The sequence below is a fragment of the Polypterus senegalus genome, chromosome 15 (assembly GCF_016835505.1).
Source record: "Polypterus senegalus isolate Bchr_013 chromosome 15, ASM1683550v1, whole genome shotgun sequence".
In the NCBI taxonomy this organism is placed as follows: Eukaryota; Metazoa; Chordata; class Cladistia; order Polypteriformes; family Polypteridae; genus Polypterus; species Polypterus senegalus.
This window is the reverse complement of record NC_053168.1, coordinates 107,215,069-107,236,212: the sequence shown is the minus strand read 5'-3', so window position 1 is coordinate 107,236,212 and position 21,144 is coordinate 107,215,069.

Genomic DNA, 21,144 nt, shown 5'->3' with positions numbered 1-21,144 from the left:
AGTACAAACAGTTCTACTGTGAGCACTTGATGGACTGATTGTGTGCGTTTATAGCTCTTAGGATGAAACTGTCTGTTTCTGAACCGTGAGGTCTGTACAGGAAAGGCTCTGAAGCATTTGCTTAGACTGTGCCCATGGCTAAGACAGCATGTGCTAGAAGCTGTATCCCGATATTTCTCCCCGCTCTCGATACAATCTGCTGTAGAGCTTTCCAATCAACTATTTATTATACAGCTGTGATTCCACACTCAGATGCATTAGGTTTAAATACTCCAAGTGGTGCACTGAGAGTAACAATGCTAAAGTGGCTATGGTATTTGGAATAGTTTGGCCATTTGGTACACCATTATATGGTTACAGGATGATTACAATCAAATGCTTTGAACTAAAAACAATATGCTGTTAATTTCAGGGTATTTGATAAAGCCGCGTCAGGTAAATGAATCTAAAAAATAAAGGGAAACCACACAAGACAGTATCACTGCTTTGTCGCTGGATGCCGCCAGTTCGCAAAACCAAATGGAGAACTTGTGTATGCAGGGGATTGAGCTGGCGTGAAAATCTGCATGTTTTTATGCCAAGTTTAGCTTTTATACATCACGATGTGAGCATGGAAACTGGCATAAGCAACATTTTTGTGTATACGTGCCATTTCAATCAATCAACATTTATTTATATAGCACATATTCATACAAAAAAAAAATGTAGCTCAAAGTGCTTTACAAAATGAATAGAGTAATAGAAGACACAATAAAAGATAAACATAAGTCAACATTAATTAACATAGAATAAGAGTAAGGTCCGATGGCCAGGGTGGACAGAAAAAACAAAAAAACTCCAAAAGCTGGAGAAAAAAATAAAAAAATTTATACATGAGGCACCTGAAATGGGGTAAATGAAATATCTCAGTGAATGAGCCACCACGGACGAAAGTAGATGACGTGACATTGCTCTTAAGAATACATGGCTAAGCTTGGGAAACATGCTGTTTCATACAATATTGACTAAGCCTCAACGTTTCCTGTAAAAGACACATGAAGCCAAGTCAAGGTGACCTGATTTAGGGACATGTAAGCACTATGGTGACAAAGCAAGGATATAAACAGGGACCATCCTAATGTGGCTTTTAGCAGCTGCAATTAAAGAGTTTATAAATAATACTAAATGAAATAGCATAAGCCACCCTAATACAGGGTGTTCATAAGAAATGTAATGATTTACTTGAGGTAAAAATACATAATAAAAATAATAGTTGTTTCATATATTTAAAATATTAAAATATGTGCTTCAATTTAAATTTTTAAAATCTAAATATTCTTAAGTGTAATAAATTAGGGTTTTCACCATCTGCTAGGCATCCATGAACAGAAAGATCTCTAGTAAAGGATCAAAAGTATCATCATATTCGAAATAACTGACTTTGAAATGTCTAAAACGATACTTCACATGCTTAGATTTCTCATTTTTAAACTTATGAAAGTGGCTCTTAGAGGGCTAAGACCACTTGTAAAGAATTAAATATTAAAAATATTACCGTATTCATAATCAGCAACCTCTAAATAGCATAAACCAACACTCCACATGCTTATATTACCAATCCACAAAGTTTGTGGTTGGTTAACATGGCACACACGACTTTAGGTCCTTCTGATCATTTTTCCTGAAGACACCTTTTGGATTGCTCTGTCAAAGGGTTGTAATTTCCTGCAAAAAATATGCTCCAAATTGGCCTAAATGTGATGTGTTTTCAGGTCTAGACGGGCAAAAATAGCTTGACGTCTTGCTTAACTAGACATCAACAGGCCTCAAACAATATCATTGGTGGGTTTTTTATATTGTTGAGTCAAGAGTCACCAGACCAAAAAAAAAAAACCCCTTACATGACTCCAAAGCATTCATAAGTAATTTCTATGAACACAATAAATGCTCCACACTGTGGAATTCCCAGGCCAGTCAACTCGGCAATGAGAGGCAAGTGCATAGTAATTCATGACCGGAAGATTTCCATTCAGCAACTAGAAGTAAACAACGATTATACCAAACCAGCTGCAATTTTATACAAATTAAATTAGGGAACAGTCAGGTTTTTCTCAAAAAATTAGTTCAGCCAACCTACATATCATAAACATATTTAAATATTTAACATTATATATTTGAGCACAAGGGCTTTCAACATATCTGAGCACAAATACTTCCAACATTTTAAACATTATGTAAATATTTATGACTTACAGTTCTCAGAGTATGAGGTCTTTATTAGATGAATATTCACTAACAGAAGTTCAATTCTTCGATACTTTGGATATATTGACCCTCTGGACTTTGTTACTTAAATGTTATTTGGGGTTGTTTACCTGACCTGTTTATACCTTAAAAAATGTTTAAGCAATGTTTGTAATGTTTAAAATGTTGGAAGCCTTTGTGTTCAAATAAATACAATTTTATATTTAAATATGTTTGTGATATGTAGGTTGGGTGAGCTAATTTTTTAATAAAATGATTTGTTCCTTAATTTGTATTAGTAAATTACAATTGAAATTGAAGCAAGAAGTAATTAATCTTTTATTCATGTAGCGATATTTGCTGTAAACATTTTATTTTACTAAATGAAATACAAATTATGAGGTTGATGATACAAACCAATGTTGTAATAGACTTATTAAGGTGAAACTAGTCCTTATAAATATTATACAGAACCAATAAATACAGACAAGCTATAAAGAAAATGAGCATGTCTGACAAATTTGCAGATTTTAATGCAGGGTCACAAGATAACTGAAGTATGTCCTGTATGGATGCACTGGGCTAAGAGCAGAAACCAATCTTGAAAGTGCTCACCAGTCTCACATTGGGCACACTTACTTACATCAGTTAAATCTGCACATCTTTAAGATATGGGTGGCAAACAGAACACCCTAAGACACAGAAGAATTTACGAACTCGGGTACCTTGAGGTATAAGCCAGTCGTGCTAACCAATGCATTACCTTAACATCACTGAAAGGAAAAAGTGAACTTAAAGATATCAACAAATAAACAAAGCAAGCAGTGGTGCTACATGCCCTTGCCTTGTATGCCACTGCCTCCTACTGAGCAAAAGCAAACACCAGCCAAACATCTTTCACATGAGCGGTTTCAGTTGAGTCAGGAGGACAATGCATCCAAAAATAGGGAAGGATTGTTTCACCCTGGCCGCTCTGCTTACTATGGACAACTTGTACTTTTCACAGGCGAAAAGGGAAGTAACAAATGGTTTTCCTTTTCTGCTTCTGCTTCTCCTTACTGAAACACTTGCCTAATTTCCTTTACAATGAAAGCAACAAAAGTTATTGTGGGGTTCCTTTATACCCCAAAATGAAGTCTGATGCAAAAGTACATTCCTTTTATACAATAAAACTCAAGGCTGCTGCAGGCCTACCATTGATGTATGATGTATGATATATATATAGTATCTTTTCTCTCCCAATAGGGTTACAATTATTTTAAATGGCACATTGAGATATAAGAGGGCATGCCAAAACACTAAAGGAAAAATGAATCTTAGAATTTTTAAGAATTGTACCAAGAAATGGAAAAGAAATATTAGTGAACAGACAAAAACGTAGCCAAGGAGCAGTGGGGGCACTCCAAAATGCCAAGAGAATGAAATAACCAAAAGAGAAGCTGTAATGGGAATACTTTAACCTTTTCAGCTGACAATATCAGGTAATAAACCCTAGTCTGCTTTGGTCAAGCTGAACAGGAATGCAGTGTATTCTGGGAAAGCCCAACCCTTTTTTTTTTTTTTTTTTTTTTTTGCATAGTTTGATTTTGCAAATTTTGATTCCCTTGAAAAAATAACATTGAGTTTGTGATACTGATTCTGTTCCCAGGAAAGCCAGGTATTTTTTGTGTGTGTGCTCATTTTGGGCAAGAAGGGAGAGGAGCTGATGCTAACAGACAATTGCAAGGAGTCTTCACAAAGAGTTAAGGTACACAGGTTAAGTGATTCTTTGTACCTCTTTAAATTTGCTGCTATTTGTTATGAGGCAAATAAGCATAATTTTTGTAAGTGAGAGCTTAAAGCCAGTGTCTCTGTCTAACTGTTAATTGCATCAATGAGAAGTTTCAGTTTTTTATGCCTTTTATGCTCCTTTAGGTTTCAAGCAGATACCTTTGAGAAATCCTTTATTGGTGATAAACTTGGATGAAGTAAATGAGTGAAAGTAAAGATAGTCCCGGTCAGTCAGCCTGCCACAGGGATCCCTAGAGTGAAATACATGGGGTGGAGCATGAAAACTGACACGGGTAAAAAGTTACAGGTAACAGTTACATAGCTATTCCTAACATTTCTTCCTATATTCAAATTAGAAAAGAACTAAACAGGTTAGTTGGCACCTTTTGTGATAGGCTCATGTCATAGCATGCATCTCCTAACATGATAAAACCAGAACACGAGTCATTTACACAGTCTAAACAAAGAAGATGAGACACCCAAAAACCTAATAGTAATTTAAGCATGATTTCCCCTAACTCACACAACAAAGTTTGTTTATATTTAAACAATATCTAATGCTAGAATGCAAGAAGATGTGTACTGCCATCTTTTAAAGGAGGAGAAAGATGACACACACAACACAATGTACCCATCCACATCACATGACTGGCAGTAGGCATAGCAACTGCAAACGTTATGATCACAGCCATTCAAAATGGTCATAAAACTGTGGTGACCATCCGAAATGGTATACAAAACAGTATCTAGGTGATGTAATTGACATAATGAAAAACATAAATAAATAATGAGAAATACATGAGTAAAAAGTCTGTAGGGAAGCCATAACACAATGACACTGGCCATAATGAAACTTCTCCGCAACACTGCATCATTCAGAGCGTGAAAGGTACACCTGCAGACCCCAAAATATATATTTTTTTATTATTGTCAATCACCATTATTATCTGTCACACCTCACAGCCTTGACCGCTAATGGAATAAAAAACTCCTTACCGTAAGGGAATGCAGAGTTTAATAAAGAATCTAAACTGTACCTCACCTTGTATCAACACGCTCATTTACTAGGGCTTTGAATGGCATTTGGAAATAAGGCAATATGACTTGAAGGCAGGCAAAGAGCTGGTGCCAGAACTGGATTTGACTAGGAATCTTCTGCCTTAACAGAAGGACCATGCAAGTACTACTGAACCATTACCTGAAAGAGGTGTTTTTTTGCTCATCGACTGATCATGCAGTGCTCTATTATGAGAACAGAATATCTCAGAGAAATTGGGCCACAGCAGGCCACCTGAATCCAGTGTCTTAGGTTTGAAGCCAATTCCTGGCTCCAATGTGTGTATAATTTGCATATTCTCCCTGCGTGTGAGATTTTGTCTGCTACTTCAGTTTTTCTCCACCTTTCCAAAGACATATATGGCAGGTTAACTGATGAGTATATACTGGTCTATATGAGTACAAAGTGTTTAAGTGAGTGGGCCCTGTAGTTGATTGACCCAGGGTTTATTCCTGTCCTTCACATAATGCTACCAAGATAGGCAGGATTCAATGCAACTGAACTTAAAAATGTTTAGCTTGCAGCATGAGCATTTGGGAAGTGCTGTACCATGGGACAGGTAACCAGAAAAGTTCTAGTATGCATGACATAGATTTATGCAGAATTGGAAAAACATGCATGCCTGCTTCACAATTTGGGATCTCAAGAATCCCTGTGGCTAAGAGTCTTATGCTACCACTACTGTATTAAATCTTTCTGTTCAACTTGTCTTCACTTGATATTTTGCATAAGTTATTCCAATAACTAAGAGCTCTGAGCTATGCTGATCTGAATGTGGATTAAGCTAGAAAAGCTTTTTCTCAATATTCATATTCAGCTGACTACCAGACTCCTCAGAATGACACAGTTAACAGAGGTAGAAACCCTTTGCATGTTGCACTTAATTGACTCACCTCAAGGACAAATATCAAGCAAAATGACTCATCTTTCCAGTCCTTTATGGATTTGATTACAGTCTTCTCTGAAGATGCAATGTCATAAGCTGAATGCAAGTGATGTTACTTGACATGGAAGTACACAGGCACTCGTTGACCATGATGAAATCTGAACTGGGAACCTCCTGATCTGATATAGTTCAGCAAACAATCTGCATGTTCAATGAGACTGAGGTGACTTATCTAATAGCACACTAAGCTTCAGTAGTAGCAGTAGTAGCTTTAATAACAGAAACCAACATTACCTGGAAGGAGTGCACTTTTAAAACTTTGAATTAAATATACTTAAAGCATCCTCTGCAGAAGAACAAGGTGGTAAAGCCATGAGGCTTGGGAACCTACTAGGCCTCTGTGCTAAACAATGGGTTTGTACTCTTTTTTTCCATTGCATATCTAACATTTTGCTTAATTGAACTTTGATACAAAGCATTCCATTACCTTGTTTCAGAAAATGTGTCAATGAAACTCCAATCAATATAAAGAATAATAAGCAATAAAATAGCTGCATTATTAAGAACAGAATCCTTCATATCACCGAATACTACCACCCACCCTTTCTCTAATTTTTTCATATGCCAGGTGACATTTCAATTGCCTCTGCACAAATGGTTCAGTTAGGGTGTAAACCTCCATTGTAATGAAATCAGCTTAAATTACTTTCATTTTATGTGCCTTTGATGGTCATATCCCTAATCACTAATACATTTTGCATTATACCATATCTAGGATGTTATTATCATCAAATACTGGCTACAAAGAGTTTAGCAGATGTAGCAGAAGGACAGGTCAGTCAGGAGAAGGCTGCCATGCATATTATATTAAAAATGGTCTCTTATAATAAATGCTGCAGCCTCATTGCAGGACCAGAAGAAATTAAAGTACAAAAGGCTTCCTTTGGTGACTTTTTCAGCTTTGTTTTCTCACTATGTGGAGAATTAAGAAAGTGTCAAAGTTCTGGAGCCCTGCTGAACACTGAAACCTCTTAGAATGCATTTGTTACAAGCACACTGTGCTATACACATCACATATGGCCATCATATCGACATCCTCTAATACAATTAAAGGGGGAGAAAACATTCTAAATGGTGAATTTAAAACTATCGGTATAAGAATTCCCACCCATTACCTCAATACTATAACAATAAGTTGGTATGTGGCAACTTTGCGAGGCTACTGAAATGATATGGCAACTATATGGCCAATACTACGTCTTCACTAGCAAGGAAGAAGCAGAAAAGTAGTTAAGAAAGCTGATCCCGACCATATTCTGAAACACAATAGTGAGTCACACCCGCTGTCTGATCCATTTGTAATGATACGGGTATTATAATTATACTTTGTACATCCTTTTCATTATTCGGACATTATCTGTTTATGTTTTAATTACAGTTATAGACATGTGTGTGGAAGAAATTAACCCTTTTCTAATTTAATTTTTTTTTATTATTTCTTTTTTTTTCCCTACTACCCTAAAGGAGACTGTTTAACATCACACCCTTGGTTTATGCATTAAGACTGTGCTTATATTGGACCACTTTCTAACACCATTCCCCAGGTTTATTATCTTAATAATTTAAGATTGCTGAAGATTATATTTTAAGTTTATAGTTTGTTAATGAGTATATTTTAGGCATATAGTATCTAGACTATATTGGCAATAGATATCTCTACTTTTTAATCCTAAAACGCTGCTGTGTGGGGGCTTGTTTAGCTTTAGACGTGCTCTGTCTCTAGGTATGTCAGAGGAACAGGACTTCATGAAGTTGGGTCTAGCCTCACGTGGGGAGGCAAAATGGGAGGGTGGGAGGATAAGGGGGGGGTGAAAGAAAGACAGCAGACTATATCTATATCTAATCTCTCCTTATAATCCTAATAATTATAACTACCAACGTAACAATTGGCTGTATGGCAATAACTCTTGGGGAAATAGGAAATTAAGGTTAAAGCTGTCTCACTTCCAGTTAAGACTATAAAATGACATCAAAAATTCAGAATCAATGTCTCCATGATGGGACAATTAACTTTGTGAGCTGGAATGTTAAAGGCCTGAATCACGAAGAAAGTATTCTCTCACCTAACAGGTTTAAATGCTAAAATAGTATTTTAACGGGAGACCCACTTACTAAGGAAGGATCAGTTCCGGCTGCAAAAGGACTGGACTGGCCAAATGTTCCATTCTAGCTTTACAAAGAAAACTAGAGGTGTGAGAATTCTTATACATAGAACAGTCTCATTTGTAGCATCAGATGTAGTATCGGATCCTGAAGGGAGATATGTGATGGTCATGGGCAACTTACTTAACTGTAAAATGATTTTGATAAATGTTTATGCACCTAATGTCGATGATAAGGAATTCATACAAAATTTATTTGCATCCATTCCCAATGTGAACACTCATAAAATTATAATAGCTGGGGACTTTAATTGTGTTTTAAACCTACTCTTAGATAGGACTTCTATCACAGGGGGGATAACATCTAACACTGCAAAGATAATTACAATGTTTATAACTGACCACAACCTATCAGACCCCTGGAGGTTTTTAAACACAAACTCAAGAACATATTCTTTCTACTCACCAGTGCATCATTGTTACTCAAGAATTAATTATTTCTTTATAGATAATACAATTAAATCTTTCAAGTACTATGCTATTGTTATTTCCGACCATGCACCTCTGATCTTGGAGCTAAAGTCACTATGCCCCACACACTCACCTCGCAGATGGCGTCTTAACCCGCTTCTATTAGCGGACAAGAATTATACAGAATTCATATCCAAACAAATCAGTTTCTTCCTAGAGACAAATACATCCTCAGAGGTTTCTGCAGGAATACTATGGGAAACTCTAAAGGCCTTCTTAAGAGGACAGATTATTTCAGATCTTTCCAACAGAAATAAATTAGAAACCAAGAAAGTATCAGAGCTAAAAAGCAAAATCACTACAATAGATGAAGAACATGCCAGGCTTCCAAGCAAGACTCTACATAGGAAAAGGCAGGCTCTGCATTCAGCACTCAATCTCTTGACAACTAAATAAACTGAACAACTAATTTATAAATCCAGACATCATTATTATGAACACATAGAGAAAGCTAATAAGCTTTTAGCTCAACAAATCCACAAGCAAGAAGTTCGCAACACAATCCCAGTAATCACCAACACAAACAGAGACGAAATCATCGACCATAACATTATAATGCACAAATTTAGAGACTACTATAAATCCTTATATTCTACTGAGTTTAAAGAAGACAACACACAATCTAATACATGTCTGGATACATTACATTTTTTACGTTACATTACGTTTTTTGAGGAATTCTCTGACTTAATGTCAATTTTAATTACTAACTATGACACACTCCTAATAGTTGGCGACTTTAATTTTCATATAGATAATCAGTGTGATCTAAAAGTAAAAGAATTTATGAACCTCCTGGATTCTTTTGATTTGAGACAACTCATAAATCAGCCTACACATAAAGCAGGTCATACGTTAGACTAAGTGATTACTAAAGGACTGAAAGTTGATATAAAACAGATCATTGATATTGGTGTATCAGACCATTTTCTTCTACTTTTTAATATAGAAATAATGATAAAAAACACTCATGAGAAGCATATTGTTAAAAAACGCTTCTTTGATTCGGCAGCAGCTTTAAAACTTACAAACATTTTAAGCAATCAGTCCATTTATAGTGCCAGCTATAATAGCGAGGATAATGTAAATAGTAAGGTGGAAAGATTTAATACTAAAGTGAGAGCTGCTGTTGACATAGTTGCACCTGAAAAGACAGTGAAAAAATCTTCTAGCATTGTTATACCATGGAAGACCCAAAGAGTGTCTGATTTAAAGAGAACATGCCGTAGAGCTGAGCGTCAATGGAGGAAGACTAAACTTACTATCCACCACGAAATATTAAAAGTCAAAATAACAGAATACAATAACACTGTCCGTCTTGAGAGACGCTGCTATTTCTCCAAGATTATAAATAACAATGCTAGTAATCCCAGAGTCTTATTTTCAACAATTGATCGCCTACTAAACCCAGGTAGCTCAAAGGAATGCCTCCTAAGTGCTTCCAGTGAAACCTGTGAGGCTGTCGCTGTATTTTTCAATCAAAAATTAATGATATTAGAAATAACATAGTATATCTCCCCAACACTAAGGATCCTCCTAAACCCCAGCATCCTGTTATAAACAAATTAAACTCTTTCACTAGGATAGATTTACCTGATTTAAAAAAATAATAATCTCAATTAAAACCCTCCACCTCGTCCTTGACCCGATACCAACAAGGTTTTTCAAAGAAGTATCAGGCGTGCTAATTGATAATGTTTTCCTGACATAGTAAATTCGTCACTAGATACGGGGGTCTTCCCAGACTGTCTTAAGACTGCTGTAGTTAAACCCCTACTTAAGAAACATAATCTTGACCCTCAGCTCTTGAAAATTTTAGACTCATCTCTAACCTGCCTTCTTAAGTAAAGTTCTGGAGAAGGCAGTCATTATGCAGTTAAATGACCACCTAAATAAACATGCTATTCTTGATAAATTTCAGTCGGGTTTTAGAACAAATCACAGCACAGAAACTGCACTCGTTAAAGTAGTAAATGACTTGCGGGTAAATGCAGACAGAGGCCATTTATCTGTTCTCATCCTCTTAGATCTGAGTGCTGCATTTGACACCATTGATCACAACATTCTTAGAAATCGCCTTAGTCAATGGGTGGGCCTCTCTGGCAGTGTCTTAAATTGGTTTGAATCCTACCTGACAGGGAGAAAATTTTTTGTTAGTTGTGGGAATTACAACTCGAAGACACATGATATCCATATGGTGTTCCACAAGGCTCTATCCTGGGTCCGCTGTTATTCTCAATCTCCATGCTTCCGTTAGGTCAGATTATCTCAGGGCACAACGTGAGCTACCACAGCTATGCTGATGACACACAGCTGTACTTATCAATAGCACCTGATGACCCGATTCTATTGATTCACTAACACAATGTCTGACTTGTATCTCAGAATGGATGAATAGTAATTTTCTCAAGTTAAATAAAGAAAACTGAAATTTTAGTGATCAGCAATAATGGATACAATGAGGCTATTAGAAATAAACTGGATACATTAGGATTAAAAGTCAAGACGGAGGTAAAAAGCTTAGGGGTGATTGTTGACTGTAATCTGAATTTTAAATCACATATTAATCAGATCATTAGGACAGCATTTTTCACTTAAGAAACATAAGTAAAGTTAGACCTCTTATATCACTGAAAGATGCTGAGAAATTAGTTCACGCGTTTGTTTTTAGTCGACTAGATTACTGTAACGCACTCCTCTCAGGACTACCCAAAAAGATATAAATCGTTTGCAACTAGTGCAGAATGCAGCTTCTAGAATCCTAACTAGGAAAAGAAAATCAGAACACATTTCTCCAGTTTTATGTCACTACACTGGTTACCTGTGTCATTCAGGATTGACTTTAAAATTCTGCTTATGGTTTATAAAGCCTTAAATAATCTCGCCCCATCTTATATATCGGAATGTCTGACACCTTATATTCCAAATCGTAACCTCAGATCCTCAAATGAGTGTCTCCTTAGAATTCCAAGAACAAAACTTAAAAGAAGTGGTGAGGCGGCCTTCTGCTGCTATGCACCTAAAATCTGGAATAGCCTGCCAATAGGAATTCGCCAGGCTGATACAGTAGAGCACTTTAAAACACTGCTGAAAACACATTACTTTAACATGGCCTTTTTATAACTTCATTTTAATCGTAATTTAACTTAATCCTGATACTCTATATGTTCAATTCATCATAATAACTATTCATGGTGGCTCTAAAATCGGTACTGACCCCTACTCTCTTTTCTGTTTCTTTTTCCGGTTTCTTTGTGGTGGTGGCCTGCGCCACCTCCACCTACTCAAAGCTTCATGATGCTCCAACAATGATGGACGGATTAAAAGGCAGAAGTCTACGTGACCATCATCATCATCAAGCCCTTCCGTGAGAATCCTAAATCCAAAGAGGACTGTTTCATTTATGTTAGGTAGAATGCCCAGAGGGACTGGGCGGTCTCATGGTCTGGAATCCCTACAGATTTTATTTTTTTTTCTCCAGCCGTCTGGAGTTTTTTGTTTTTCTGTCCCCTGGCCATTGAACCTTACTCTTATTCGATGTTAATGTTGATTTATTTTGTTTTATAATTGTATCTTTCATTTTTCTATTCTTTAATATGTAAAGCACTTTGAGCTACTGTTTGTATGAAAATGTGCTATATAAATAAATGTTGTTGTTGTTGTTATTACAGATATCTCAAATAGATACTTTTAATGCAGAGGAACTGGATAAACCTCTGGCGCTATCAGAATTACTAGATGCTATAAAGTCCCTTCAATGCGGGAAAGCAGCAGGCCCTGATGGCTACCCTGCAGAATTTTATAAGAAATTGTCCACTCAGCTAGCTCCCCTCCTATTAGCAACATTTACAGAAGCCAGAGACAATCAAACTCTTCCTCAAACTTTTCGCCAAGCATTAATCACCATCTTTCCTAAACAAAATAAGGACTTATTACAAAGTGCATCATACAGACCAATTTCACTTCTGAATAATGACGTTAAGATACTCTCAATAATCATAGCTAGAAGGATGGAGAAAGTGCTCCCTTTGGTAATATCACAAGATCAAACTGGATTTATAAAGGGTTGACACTTATCTTCCAATCTTCAATGCCTTTCTAATGTAATATACTCAACAACAAAGTCAAACACACCAGAAATACTATTATCATTGGATGCAGAAAAAGCATTTGACATGATTGAATGGAAATACCTTTTCACTACATTAGAGAAATTTGGGTTTACACTCTACCTTTTATCATTGCAGAACAGTTTAAATACCTAGGGGTAAACATCACAAGTAAACATAAAGCTCTTTATCAACAAAATTTTGCCGTCTGCATGGAAAAAATTAAGCAAGACTTGCATAGATGGTCAACCCTTCATCTTACTCTAGCTGGAAGAATTAACGCTGTTAAGATGAATATTCTTCCTAAGCTCCTTTTTTATTTCAAAACATTCCAATATACATCAATAAATATTTTTTTAAGCAATTAGATTCAACAATAACCTCATTTATTTAGAACTCAAAACATCCGCGTATCCAAAGAGCGACCCTACAAAGACCTAAGGCAGAAGGCTCTACCCAACTTTCAGTTTTATTACTGGGCAGCAAACATACAAGCTATAAAAACCTGGACACAAATAGATGAACATACACAGGCCTGGTCCGCAATAGAAGTAAAATCCTGCAGTACTTCTTTATGTTCCCTGCTTTGTGCCCCAATAAATACAAGTTATCAGCAATATACTGATAACCCAATTGTGCTTCACTCAATCAGAACATGGAACCAATGTAGAAAGCATTTTAAGATGGAGAAGCTTTTATCTGTGACACCTCTGCAAAAGAACCACCTCTTTCAAACTTCGCAAACATATGGTTTTTAATATCTGGAAACAATTTTGGATTAACTTGCTTAGATATCTTTATATAGACAACATCTTTGCATCCTATGAACAATTACATTCCGAAATTAACATTCCAGCTACACATTTCTTCTACTATCTTCAAATCAGGAATTTTGTTAAACAGAACCTGCCCGATTTTCCTCATCTTGCACCCTCGTCCATGCTGGAAAAAATATTGCTCAATTTCAAGAACTTAGACACCATCTCTGCAATATATAAAATTATTTTACAGTCCCTCCCTTTCAAAGATCCAAAAGGACACTGGGAAAAAGATCTCTCACTCAACATATCAGAAAAGGAGTGAGTTTAAAGTAGCAATGCAGAGAATTCACTCGAGCTTCATAAGCGCAAAGCATACAATTATTCAACTCAAAATTATATATCGAGCATATCTGTCTCGCCTAAAACTCTCCAAATCGTTTCCAGAGCAGGATCCAACCAGCAAACGCTGCAATCAAGCTCCAGCCTCGCTGGGTCACATGTTTTGGGCCTGCACCAAATTAACATCATTCTGGACCAAAATCTTTAATTACCTTTCAGACAGCCTTGGTGTCACAAAACTTCCTAACCCATTAACAGCTGTGTTAGGTGTTCTTCCAGATGGGTGTAAAGTGGAGAAGGACAAACAAACTGTGATTGCATTCACTACACTCTTGGCACACAGACTTATTTTGCTAAACTGGAAGAATCCTAACTCTCATCTTTTAAGTCAGTGGGAAACTGATGTGTTATACTATTTGAAACTGGAAAAAATCAAATACTCCGTTAGAGGATCTGCACAGATTGTTTTCAAAACATGGCAGAATCTAATCAATAATATTTTAGAATAAGATTTCAAAGCACCGAGGAAGCAATTATTTCCGCATTTCTTTTTCTTCTACATTCATATCTATTGGCCTATCAAACTCATCAATTTAGGTATGCTTACAAGCCTTAAGCTTTACCCCATTGGCCATGTTCTCTCTCTCTCTCTCAGGGGTGGGGGTCGACTTGTTCTCAATCCTATTTTTTGTAAAAATTGATCGATTTGCATGGAATGATTACAATAAAATTAATAAAAAAAAAAAGGAGTGCAACTCACCTATACATAGTATACTGTATACTCTAGTTCTAGCCAAGCACACAATAAATCAATTAAAGGTCTATCACTGATCAGATTTCTCTAATTTAAAAGTGTCCAAAATGTACCTAGGGCAAGACCCAACCTGCAAGTTCTGCAATCTAGCTCAAGAATCACTAGGCCATATGTTTGAGAATGCAGTAAATTAACTTTATTTTGGAAAACAAATCTTTACATAATCCTCAAATATCCTCAGAATTACAATCACTCTTAATGCATTAACCTTGATATTGGTGTACTTCTGGATGGCATTACGCTGCATGGAGATAGTCAATTGTAACAAACTATAGTACACTACAAGCACACAAATTTATCTTGCTCAAATGGAAGAATCCCAAACCATCATCTATAACTCACTGGGTAAGCAATGCTCTTTATTATTTTAACTTCTAAACAAAATCTATTTTTTTCATAGAGAATATATCCAAAACATTTTTTAAAATATTGCAGGAATTCATTAATGTTATTTTAGAATAAGCATGCTGTACCTATGATTTACACTGTTGTAATTGTTTTATAAAATTAAAAAACAAAATGCTAGATGGGGTTTTTATTTTGCTCACGTCTCTCTTTTTTCTTTCTTTTGGCTGGGGGTTATATCTTGTTTTGCTTTGTTTTTTTACCTCATTTGTATTAATTTTGAAAAAAAAAATGGTTGTATCTGTTATTATTATGTTTGATTGAGCAGCATACCATTGTAATTTTCTGGTTTTTGAAAAATAAAAAAAATATATATCTGCGTCTATATGTAGATCTACGTGACATGAGCTAGTAAGTACTGAACTTAATTAGGGTATTTTCATTTACAACATCTCACTTAAAAAAACTTTTTAAACCTATTCAGGTCAAGGTTTGTAATCAAGTCACTGTGTTGTCAGGTTTCCAACATTTACTATTGTGAGATTTATGTTTCCTTCAGCACATGCATGGAACGTTGGCTGATTAAGAACACTAAAAAATGTATATTTAAAGGGGAAAGTCAATTTATTTAAAATTTCAAATGTCACAATCTACTGATGGATTAATCCTTCTCAAACAGTTTCATTTATCAAATCAAATTTAGGTGTCCTGACATATTTCTTAAAAATCTTTGTTTTTAAGCATTTTGGATCAGCCTATATTTTTCAATTAAGTGAATTATAAAGAACCACAGCACCTTGCAGTTACATCATTACACTAATGTTTAATCACTAGTCAAATCCTGTAATTCTAAAATGCCTGCTGAGGTTAATATTGTTGCAAATCAAATACCTTGCTTTAACAAAATATGTGAAATGTACAGCCCTAAATCAGAGAATGAGCAGCTCCCAACTATACAAGGAGTTTTAAAATTTAATTTTTTTAAATTATAGTATAGCTCTCAGAGATACTAGGAAAAACACTTTGGACTAGTTTGATATAAATCCTACAGTTTCTGAATTGTTGGGTCGAAAAATTGACATAATCAGTAGTGAGGCCCGAAAATGTAAAGACAGTGAGACTGGGTAACAACCTAATGTTCAAGCAACAATTAAGAGAAGAACAAAATGAATCTCCCACCGTAGATCATTAAATCATATTACTGTATGCATGAGTTGCTTTGTAAGATGTCACTTGTAATTGAAATAAGCAATGACTATTTGAGATAGACTTACAAAACTTGAAGAAAACAATCAGCTTGTGTGCACAATAGCTAGCTTTAACTCCACTTTTCTATGAACAAAATTAATAGCATGAACATACTGAGGAGGCCAAATCACACAAATTGACTATAGCAAGACTGACAATGCAATGGAAAAAGCTCACTAATATTATAAAGAGACAGCACAAAATTCATAGCAGCAAGATAAAACAAAGACAAGCAAATGCATGTACTGTTCACAAAAATAAAATAAAATAAAATAAATACAAGGCTAATAAATATGAACACAAAAAAGAGCAGACGTGTGACATGAATCTGAAGAACTGGAAAAATATCACAAATCATAATGTTGTGTTCTTTGCTTTTTATTTTTTAAGTGATAGCTAGTTTGTGTGAAATGGCACACTTTCTTTGTCTATTTGTTAATGAGTCCATGACCTCTTTGCAATTGTTATTATTTAAACAATAAAAAGGATGCTAAAATAGAACTTGGGGATGGTAAATTCCTGAGTTTAGCACACCTGAATAGGAGCACAGATGTCACTGCAGATCTGCAAACTTGGTAAAAAAAAATAAATAAATAAAAGACATCAGTAGAAATTAGGGGAAGGTTGGGTAATTCTTTTTTAATGTTTTTTCTTCTTGGCACATAACAAAGATGAAAACAAGATAAATCAAAATATCTGAGCTCAGGAGATGAAAGAAACCAGATGATTTCCAATATGAAAATCATATCTTGAAGAGTGCATAAGGGAAAAAAAAAACTTTGGGTAATATGTCATGTTAACACTAATGGAAGACATTGGTAGAAGACAGGTGTATAAATGCTAAAATAAAGACTACAGCAAATAATTAAATATGAAAACATATTCTATCCAGACTTACTTAAATAAGAATATGGTCATATTCACAAAAAAGAGAGAGAGAAGAACTTGCCAACCACAAGGGATGCTGGTATTTGGAAACATTGTCCCGCTGCATTTTCTCTGCGATGCAAACACGTGGCCAACTCCTAGCACTCCAAACTGGTTAATCACCTCTACCTATCCACCAATCACAGTGCTCAGTGCAGATGGGCTGCTTGTTATACAGGTAGTTATAAAACTGTGTTTTTGACTTATATAATTATCCAGCTGTGCAAACTCAGCCCCAAAGAAGAAGGTGAGTTTTCCAAAACGTATCAGTTATGGCTAGTTGGTGTTAACAAGACTGGATTTCCAATTGGGTCAATGAGCTCTGTATGGTGACAGCTAATTTTAATAGAGTTGGATTTCAGACCCCCGTGACCCTGTAGTTAGGATAAAGCGGGCTGGATAATGGATGGATTTCTAAATGGGTCAATGAGATCAACATATGGCTACAGTTAACTGGTGTTAAAATTATTGGATTTGTGAATAGGTCTATGAAATCTATGCAAATTAGTTTGTACATTTTTTAAAAGTTGATTATTTGTAACAAACTCTGTATGTTTATCTTTATAAAGTGTATACAGTATACACATTCAACATCATTCATACACAGTATGTCAGTATACGGTATTTTTTCTTTTGATTTTCCAATTGTTGTATTTTTAGTTTTGCTGATTTGTGAAAACCTGTTTCATTGTTGATTGATGAACTATTACATTTTTTTGCCTAGCTTTATCCAAACATTCACCCAGTAAACCCATTTTCACACTGCAGAGTTGTAGTGAGTCACAGCCAAACCAAGTAACCATATCTGCAAAAACCAGAATTGGCAACTAATGCATCACAGGGCCCACTCTTGCAAAAACTGATGACTGATCAATTTAGAGTCACTAATAAACCTAAAACATACTTTTAGGAAATGTAAGGAAAACTAAAGATTCAAATCCATGAAATCTGTTGCTGTGCATCCACCCAAAAAAAAAAACACAATTGTAAAACAAAAAGATGTTATACTTGGCTTGTATTAAGTGAGAACTCCAGGGTGAATGGTGCTGTAGTGGTGAGGACACTTAATTGCTCTCTTTGTTAGCTGAAGCGCTCTTGGTGCTCCAGTGATGATCTTTTCCATGTGCTGCTGGAGTGGGATACGTTTGGAGGGTGGAAATTTATGGAGGGCCATAAGTCAAAAGTCCCAGGGCTGAGCAGGACATCAGTTGCAAGGTTCTGAAAGGTGTGGTAACACCTTTTAGAACGTTAAGGTAATATGATTATGATGAAATAAAGTACATATTGTGTAATTAGAAGCTTTTCCCCTTTAACTAGAAAGCTCCAGAAGCAAAGAACTTTAACAACATTTCTCCAGACAGATAACGCATAATAAATAAAAAGCAATAATATATAATAAAAAGGAAAAGCAAGTAATGTAACATAATAATAAAATAGGTAGAAGTTAAATACATATTGTATATAGAATAATAATGAATATTTATAAGAGGGTTATGTAAGTACAGTGCAAAGCTTATTGAAAACACAGATGGAACTGTCCATGTAACTAAAGAGGGGCACCTTTATGTGAATGACTAATGGGGAAGAAGGTAAACTGCATTTTAAGGTAACAGCATTAAATTAATTCATTTGTATGGTTAAATGGAAGATATGAGGAAAAGAAGTGATAAAATAAGGTACCTCAATTTAGTAAATGGAGAATTTGTAGTCTCTAACTCCAAATAAAGAAGACAACTGTCTGAAAAGTCATTTCTGAAAAACAATTTGTCCCATTGCTGATTGCAATCAGCTTACTACTACTGTATTTGCTGGAACGGAAAACCGTATATCTGTGGAGGCATGTCAAAAGCATACAAGATAAGGCTGACTAAGTAAATAACTCCACCTTGTGGGTTACAGCAACACGCCACTTACCACCGTTCTTAAGTGCCAAACAGGAAACAAATGCCACTGGGAGCATGGGGAGCATGCATCTGTCATCTTGGGTTCCTGGGTGTGCTACAGAGAAGCAATAAAAAAATATGTTTGGAGGTTTTCATATTAATTTAAAATATTCTACTCATCTAAATGAGCAAATATACTGCTCAAAAGAATTAAAGGAACACTTTTTAATCAGAGTATAGCATAAAGTCAATGAAACTTATGGGATATTAATCTGGTCAGTTAAGTAGCAGAGGGGGTTGTTAATCAGTTTCAGCTGCTGTGGTGTTAATGAAATTAACAACAGATGAACAACAATGAGATGACCCCCAAAACAGGAATGGTTTAACAGGTGGAGGCCACTGACATTTTTCCCTCCTCATCTTTTCTGTTTCTTCACTAGTTTTGCATTTGGCTACAGTCAGTGTCACTACTGGTAGCATGAGGCGATACCTGGACCCTACAGAGATTGCACAGGTAGTCCAACTTCTCCAGGATGGCACATCAATACGTGTCATTGCCAGAAGGTTTGCTGTGTCTCCCTGCACAGTCTCAAGTGCATGGAGGAGATTCTAGGAGACAAGCAGTTACTCTAGGAGAGCTGGAAAGGGCCATAGAAGGTCCATAACCCATCAGCAGGACCAGTATCTGCTCCTTTGGGCAAGGAGGAACAAGATGAGCACTGACAGAGCCCTACAAAATGACCTCCAGCAGGCCACTGGTGTGAATGTCTGTGACCAAACAACCAGAAAGACTTCATGAGGGTGACCCAAGGGCCCCATGTCCTCGAATGGGCCCTGAGCTCACTGCCCAGCAGCATGCAGCTCGATTGGCATTCGCCATAGAATACCAGAATTGGCAGATGCGCCACTGGTGCCCTGTGCTTTTTACAGATGAGAGCAGGTTCACCCTGAGCACGTGACAGAAGTGAAAGGGTCTGGAGAAGCCATGGAGAACATTATGCTGCCTGTAACATCATTCAGCATGAGCAGTTTGGTGGTGGGTTAATGATTGTCTGGTGAGGCATATCCATTGAGGGTCACACCTTGGCTGCCATTAGGTATCAGGATGAAATCCTTGGACCCATTGTCAGACCCTATGCTGGTACAGTGGCTCCTGGTGCATGACAATTCCTGGCCTCATGTGGTGAGAGTATGCAGGCAGTTCCTGGAGGATGAAGGAATTGATACCATTGACTGGCCACCACACTTTCCTGACCTAAATCCAATAGAACACCTCTGGGACATTATGTTTTGGTCCATCCAATGCCACCAGGTTGCACCTCAGACTGTTCAGGAGCTCAGTGATGCCCTGGTCCAGATCTGGGAGGAGATCCCCCACAACACCATCTGTCATCTCATTAGAAGCATGCACCGATGTTGTCAGGCATGTATACAAGAACACAGGGGCCATACAAAGTGCTGCATACAATTTTGAGTTGCTGCAATTAAATTTTGGCAAAATGGACTAGCCTGCCACATAATTTTTTCACTCTGATTTTTGGGGCGTCTTTGAATTCAGGGCTCTGTGGGTTGATCATTTTCATTTCCATCAAACGATGTGGCATCCTTTCGTTCCTAACACATACCCAGTCTATATCAATATAAATATCCAGGAGGATTTCTTTTTCCCCATTGAGATCTGAAATGTTTTCAAAGTGTTCCTTTAATTTTTTTGAGCAGTTTATATACAAAATACTTAAAGGTTAATGGCAACAGTAGTTTAAATGCCAATCTCATTTTTCTTTCACAAACAAAAACAGCAACATACAGTATAGTCCTCCAAGAAGACATTCCACAGAGGACAAATAGATAAATATCATCCTAAAAAAATAAACACAAACTTAAAATGTCTTTGGCGGGCGTTTCTACTGCACTGCCCATTCTGTACCACCCAGACCTCCTCTACAACTCTTTACAAATTTTTTAGTAGTTTCCAAAGTTTGAATGGAGCTCCTGCTGTTTAATCTCCAACAATTTCTCTCACAGAAACCATTCATTGTTTAATTTTCAATTTCAAAAAAACAAACCATTGTACATCTTACCACAGGTG